This window comes from Marmota monax, unplaced genomic scaffold (assembly GCF_021218885.2).
Source record: "Marmota monax isolate L192 unplaced genomic scaffold, Marmota_monax_Labrador192_F-V1.1 WCK01_AAM20220418_F8-fsc00006, whole genome shotgun sequence".
NCBI classification, from domain to species: domain Eukaryota; kingdom Metazoa; phylum Chordata; class Mammalia; order Rodentia; family Sciuridae; genus Marmota; species Marmota monax.
In genome coordinates, this window is record NW_026693712.1 from 12,622,638 (window position 1) to 12,630,591 (window position 7,954).

Genomic DNA, 7,954 nt, shown 5'->3' on the forward strand with positions numbered 1-7,954 from the left:
AATCCTCTACTTACACATTCGCTGGCTTTCTCCCCTCAGCCTTTTCCAGCTTTATTTATTCCGTTGGCTTCTAAAGGCCTCGTCCTGGTTGCTTAGTGTCTGGTCTTCTAAATGAAGCAGTAGGCTGGAAGCCAGGCACTACCCTGGCTCCCTGAGAAAGGCTGGTCTGTGTTGGGTGGGTTTGTCTCCTTAACAGCCCCCTCCCCTCTCCCTCCTGGTTTTGGATACCATAAATCTCCATTGTACCTAGAACCAAAAAAAAAAAAAAATGGGCCAATAAAGATGCTGACTTGTGAAGTCTGGTAAAGAGCCTCTAACGCATTTCAAGCTCACCATCTGGAAAAGTAGTCCCAAGGGCTGTCTCCCTACAGGAACTGGGACACGGAGAAAGAAGCTATGACATCAAAGCAAAGGAAGTCCCCTGGAAACAGGAGACTGGTTCATCCTTCCCGCCAGTTGAGGATTCAGACTTATAAGTTCTTGAAAGCCACTTCCAGAAGGTTCTCTATGACACACCTCTAATATGGGTCCTAGATGAATTCAAGGATTTATAAATTTGGATAGGAGGCTTTAGAGAGTAGGTGGATAGTATTTAGACAGTGGTATCTGAGTTCCTGTCTCCAAATCTGTCCTGGTGACTTACTTCTAACTTCCGCTGTGGACGAGCGATAGTATTAGAGGTTTTTTCACTGAAAGAAAAATTTTCTTTCAGTTTGTGAATTTTTTTTTAAAGAAGTCCCAACTTTTGAATATAATTTGCTTTGGAGGAGAAAAATTAGTGAGAAAAATTAATAATCATATTGTCTCAATTCCAAGCTACTATCCATTTCATAACAGTTTTGGGGGGGAGGAAATAACTTTCTACTTCAATAAACATTTGTAAACTGCAGCCCAATTTCAGGAATATTAAAACGTGAACAAGGGTTTCCCATGTTGAGGTCACCTGAGGATGAAGATGAGATTTTCCCAACATGTCCTGTGTTCCCTGCAATAAAGCCACTTCCTGGGCAGCTCAGGAAAAGTGGCCCAGGCAGAAACTGTCTGTTCAAGGATAATGGCTTCATGGGAAGAATGTTCTTGAATGTGACTTGGAGAATTCTCTTGTCTCCGAGAATTGCGAGGAGTAGGAACACTGGGTGCTGGCCCACCCACTTCCTCTGTGGCCTCTTCTCCACTTCTCTGAGGACTCTTCTCCTCTGTGCCAGGTGGAGGGGTTGTGCCAATCATTGTTTCTCAAATTAAGCATCCACCCACCCTTGTACTAGTGTTCATTAAGTATGATTTTAAGGAAATGTGACTTAAGTACAGTCTCAGCCTCCTCCAAATAATATTCATGCAAAGTCAGTTCTGATGTGCCAGAATTTTCTTCTAAGGTTAATCACATAACCATTCATATAAAAAACATGTACCACCTAAATCATTTTGTGAACCACCAGGAGCATGTTTATCAAACTTCAGTGCCTGAGTAACTAGTATGACAACATGTAGCCTGTGGAGGCACTGGAGAGTCTCCACGGTACACACACTGGAGTCAATAGGACCAGCACGCACAGATGAACAATTTGAGCCATTGTTTCAGCAGCTCAAGGGCCCCCTTCGGTTCATGTGTGGGCTCCAGATAAAGACCCCTACACTAGCCCAGCAGCCTCAGCATGTAGATGAACAACCTGAAATTCAGGAATAGGGAGGATTTGCTGGACAGATTAGAGGAAGGCCTCCATCCTCTCTTCAAGCCCACACTTACGATGCCTCACGGCAAAAAGCCAGGAAGACAGGGACAGGTGAGGAGGCTCTGGAGAAAGCCCTGGGGAGCAATACCCACCATCCCCAACTGCCTGCTCTGTACCAGGTGCTGAGCTAGGAACTTAACATTTGTGATCCGCTGCTGCTCTAGTAAAGTTTCTTAATTAGCAGCCCACAGAAGTCAGTCTCTCTTCCAGATGACAGTAAAAGCTACTTGAAGGCTGATTTGCCTCCCTTCCAACCATTTGCTTGGTTCTAAGGACCTTGCTTTATTTTATAATGTGAGTGCCATCAGGTGACAACTAGAGAGTGCCAACTATGTGAAGGAAAACAAGGCACCTTCTTGGACTTAAATCTTCCTAATGCAGCATTCCATTCCTAACATTTTTAAAACAATTCAAAAAGCTGAACTTTTTATTTTGAGACAGGGACTAAGTTGCTTAGGACCTCACTAAATTGCTGAGGCTGGCTTTGAACTTTTGATCCTCACATCTCAGCCTCCTAAGCTGCTAGGATTACAGGCATGCACCAACACACCTGGCAAATGATGGTACTTCTAACCATGAAATACTATGCAACCAAAATCTTTTAATCCCCTATTCTATTTTGGGCCACTGGGGATTGGAACTGGGGCCTCATGCATACTAGGCAAGTGCTCTACCACTAAGTATATTCTTAGTCATTTTCCTATTTTTAATTTTTCCGGCAGGCTCCTGCTAGATTGCTGAGGCTGGCTTCAAACTTGCCATTCTCCTGCCTCAGCCTCCCAAGTATCTGGGATCACACCTGTGGGCCACTACACCCAGTTCCTGACTAATCTTTTAAAAAATAATTTTGCAAATGTGCTAATATGTTTATAGGACATATATCCTATGAATTGCTACATCAAATATATGTGTGCTTATACTTTTAATAAATATTATTAAATGATGCTCTTTTCAGGTTGAACTTAAAAAAAAAAAAAAAGCTGAGCTTTGATAGGCACATCTGCTTTTGTATCAGGAGAAGGAAGATAAGTCAGAAGAAGTGAGGAAGACACTAGCCAGCATAAGCAGGGGAATATACAGGGAGACAGGCATAGGGACTGGTCTGCCTCTTGATTCCTTAAGGTCTGGCTCCTGCCACTACAGCACCACTCCCTAAGGCGGTACAAGCACTCCCAACCTGCTCCAGTCCTGGGGAGATTGAATCCAGATGTGCTCTGCCACTGAGCCACACCCCAATCCTTTTTAGTTTTTGAAACAGGGTCTAAGTTACTGATGCTAGCCTTGAACTTGCAGTCCTGCTGCCTCAATCTCCAGAGTCACTAGGATTACAGGCATGTTCTACTATGCCTGCAATAGCACTTTCTGTGGACCACCTCGTTCGTTTTCCCCTTAACCCATGATGACATCATTACTCCCACTTTGCAAATGAGGAAATAGACTCAAGTGTCAACATAGCTCAGGACACACAGCCAGTAAGCAACAGAACCAGGACTCCAATTCAAGGTATCTGACTCTGAAACCAGAGCTGCTAAAAACTGGGTCTAATAGACAATTAGCTAATGTTTATCATGCACTTCTTAGGCGCCATACTTTGTTCTACAAATTTAACATATATTCATTCATTTACCCCCAAAAGTTTGGGTGCAGATATAGTCATGAGTCCAACAAGGACAAACTGAAAATGGTGAATCTCAGTGTCATTATTGAGTGAACATGATAGAGTGTACTTGCACAAATTGGATAGTACCATCTACTGCACACCTAGGCTACATGGTGAAGCCAGTTGTTCCCAGGCCACAACCCATACAGCACATTCCTGTGAAGACTACAGGCAACTGTGATGCAATGGCAAGAGAGAGAGAGAGAGAGAGAGAGAGGGAGAGAGAGTTTATAAACAGATTTGTTTGCAACAGCATCACCACAGACACATTGCACAAGGACATTCAGTCATCTACAATGTGAGACAGCTACATTGATACTGGGCAATAGGAATTTTTCAGCTCCATTATAATCTTATAGGACCACAGGGTAAATGTGTTTCCTCCCTGACCAGTGCACAGTTACACAGCACATGACTACTATTACAATTAAGAAAACAGATGACTAAATTCACACTATTAACACATGACAAAGCCACAGTTCAGTTGAAATTCTTATCAACTATCCCCATTCTCACATTACATACATGCATGGGAGGTGCCGATTAGAAGACATGATCCCTATGCTCACCAATTTGAGGGCTCATGGATCGCCTGGGATGTGTCAGGCAGCCAGGCCCTAGTCAATGGTTATATATCTCAATCCTGAGATATATAACCACTCACACTGGCTGCAAGAGATGACGGTCATATAGGAATAACACGTGCATTATAAACATTTACAACGCAATGAGATAGAAATGAAGAGCAGATACAGTACAGAGGAGGAAACTGCCAATCAATGAGTGGTGAAAGGTTACTCAGAATAAGTGACACCCAAGCAGAGTTCTAAAGCATATCACCCAGCCAAAAAGCATGCTACGACACTTCCATTTGGTCAAACAAAGGTGAGGAACTGAAGTTAGAATTGGTGTGACATGCGAGCAGGAAGCCGACGCTTCTCTCATTCTATTAAAAACACATTTCGAGCACCAGCCCACCTTTCTTTCACTCATCCAGCAACATTTATTGAGCTCCCGTATCTCAGCACTATATTTAAATGTAAAAGTAGATGGAAGAAATAAAAGGAAACTAGTATTTGCTGAGCAATTATGTGACAGGCATCCAGCTAGGCACTTCTTAAAATCATTACGATCGCCTCGTGGGTGGATGTATTATTCCATGTTTATTGCTGAGAACCAGCTTCCAAGAGTTATGTGACACAGTCAGAAGTTCTATCTAGCTCCATCCTATTCCACATCCTTTACTTCCACCTCGGGGGTTGGTCATGCATGTATCCTTTGGAAGGTTTATTTTCACCAGTGAGAATACTCATGAATGGTCCACTCTGAGACAGCTGCTGCCCGGGAACACAAATTTGGTCTGTCACCAGAATAGAGTGAAGTCAAATGACTCACAAAGGTCTCCAGCTCCCAACTCTGACCTTATTACTGATTAACTGTCCCCCAATTTTAATCTTCTTGCCCTGTTGGTTCACTGTTGATGGCAGAACATGAGCTGCTGTCTCTGCTGATTCCTGCCCTCAGATATCACCACATGATCGCTGTTGACCACAAGCAGGATTAGCAACTGCCAGGCCAGAGTCCCTGTCCACTGCCAGCCTCACCCCACCCCCATTCCCTGAAAAGCCCAACTTTGGTTCCCTGGAGGCCATTTCTCCAGAAACATTTGCAAGGAAACCAGAATCACAGAGACCAACCATAAGTACTGGGTCCTTGCTCTGGTAGGTAGTGAAATGCTCCCTTCCAGCCAGAGCAGAAAATTCTTGTGCATGTTAAGGAAGACCCCAGGGAGACAGAAATAGAAGTAGGAAGAGAGTTCCTCGTTGGCAAAAGGAAAAGCAATCTTTTGACACTCTGAACAATCTCTCAATTGGGTTTCTTTCATTCATTCACTAAATACTTAATAGATGATCATGTACAGCCTGCCTGCCAACCCCTGGGCCTGGGTGGTCTACAAAAGCTGGAGTGACTGTTCCTGTCTCCATACAGCCTACAGTACAGTAAGAGGCACAGACAAACTCGCAGGTCACAGTGGCAATTGAGGCTCTTGGTTAAGAGCCCAGGTGCCCAGCCCACCTGCCTGCCTGGGTTTAAATGTAAGTTTTACCCCTTAGAAAGTGAGCAATCCCTCTGTGTTTAAATTTTCTTATTGATAAATAAGAATCCAAATAACACCTATCTCATGAAGTTGCTGTGATGTTTGAGTGATTCATTACACACAAAACTCTTTGAAGAGTACTTGCCCAAAACATGCATTCAATGTGTGTTTATGGCTATGGTTCTACTGATACTGAAAAACTTCACAATATGCGCCATGATCGATGTGTCCAGGGTAGTGTAAAGGAATATACCTCATCCAGACAGGAAGCTCCCCAGAGAGGCGATCCCTAAGGTAACACCTGAAGTACAAATAGGAGCAAGTTATCCACAGGAAGAGAAAGGAAAAGAGAATTTCAAGTGTCAGAACACATGACAGCAAAACAGTATATAATGTATCTAAGGAATTTACAATATTCCAGTATGATTATTAAAAAATAGGGAGGTAGTGAAAAAATAAGAGGACATCACAAGGTAAAGGGGCAATCATGTAAGATCTAAAAAAATAATGCCTCGCCTAGTGAATTTCCTCACATATCTAGGCTATGGGGAGTTCAACTGAGGAGTACTATGGTTTCCAAAGATGCAGCACATACTTAAGGCACAGAAACTCAGCCCAAGTGTCACCTCCTCAGAGAGGCCTTTCCAGACCTCCCCAAGTTCCATGAGGACTGAGGCATTGACTCGGTTACTTTTTATCCCCAGAGCATAGCATAGTCTCTCGCCCACAATAGGTGCTCCACAAAAGTTTGTGGAATGAGTAAATAAATGAGTGAGGAATTCAGACACACCCCCTGTCCTCAGGAGGCTTACAAGATGAACAATATGCTCCTGGGAGTTTGAGATAAGGAGAAACTGATATAGGGAGACCCAAACGGCACAACAGGATGGCTCAGAGATGGGGAATTAAAAAGAAAAAAAAAATTGAGAGCCAGTGAGCCAAGATGCATTAAGAGCAAGTGATGGAGCTCAGATGGCGGCGTTAGTTAACAGAACACATGTGTCCCTGCCTGATGCATGACCCTCCCTGCAGTAGTTATCCTTATGGGACCCCGCAAAGCATGCAGAAAGGCTGACAGCTTACAATCAATACCATGCTCACTGATGCAGAGAGCAACATTATCACGTCCAAGATATTACCCCCACATCCCGGCTGTGGCACTAAATATTCCCCATAACAAGGCTAAGGGAAGTGACAAGAGCTATTATTCTCAACCCTCCCACTTGAGAGCAAGAGGTAAGACAAACCTTCCCCCTGGATGTTCTTAGAGGGAGACAAGCCAGTTCCCCAAAGAAATCTCTCATAGCTGAGCACATGCCTAATACAGCAAGACAGGGTTGGAGAAGATTGGCATTTTCATTTGTCCAGGTGTCCACAATATACGAGGAGAGGCTCTGCAGGCAGCTGAGAAGAACAGCAATAAATTGGAGGGCAATGGCCGATAGGGTCAGGAGAGACACAAGAGGTGTGAATGCTGGATTTTATTCTATATGTCCAAGTCACACCAATTAAAAAAAAAAAAAAAAACTTGACTTCCCATAGTGTGGCTTTCTAATTTCTGCCTCTCTGCCTGTGGCATAATTGAAAGTCATATTTCATCTAAGCCATTGGTTTCCAACTCCAAATACATGTTGCTTATGAACAGTCAGCCTGAATTTATCAACGAGAACAGCAAACGATTACAATGCATATTAAACACAATCTATTTCTCAGTGAAGGAAAGTAGAGTGGGTTACATTACATGGTAGCCACACTGCTTTGAAATACACTAGGTGATGGTTCTTTAGGCTATAATGAGATTCTAAGAGGAAAAGGCAGGGTGTGGGAGACCGGGGTTTGTTTTCTTAATTCAGTGATGCATTTATTTAATGGCACTTTCATTTTTCATCACCTCATTTCCTCCCTGACAAAAGGAGGGAGATAGCTCTTGTTTTACATATTCTTTTAGAGAAAGCAGAAAACAATTAGGTATCCATATGACATGTCTGGAGAAAGAATCCACTGAAACTCAAAGATGAGTGCATTCATCGGTGGGATAAATGGCATAGAAACTTGTAAAGTGTCCATCATGGAACGAGAAAAGTACAGTTCAAGAAGCTGATTTTTTCCCCTAAAGTACCAAAAGAATGTTCCATTTCAGGAAGGAAGCATGGTGTAAAGCAGCTCTTCATTTTTTACCAGCACAGGGATAGTTAAGTCACTCCATCAATCTCAGATGAGAACCTCTGTGTCCCAGGAGAGACTGTGGGAAGGCTCCAGCAAGAACAGTGATTACAGCTTTTCCTCATTCTCTAGCACGAAACAAATTCTTCTTACCATGACTCCACACGGGCACACACGTGTGCACAGCCACAGACCGTCTCAACAGCCCCCATCACTCGCTCAGAGAATTGCCACTGAATTCATTACCCTTCCTGTGGAATGAAGGATGCATCCCAGCTGCTTAAGGACACAACCTGAAAACAA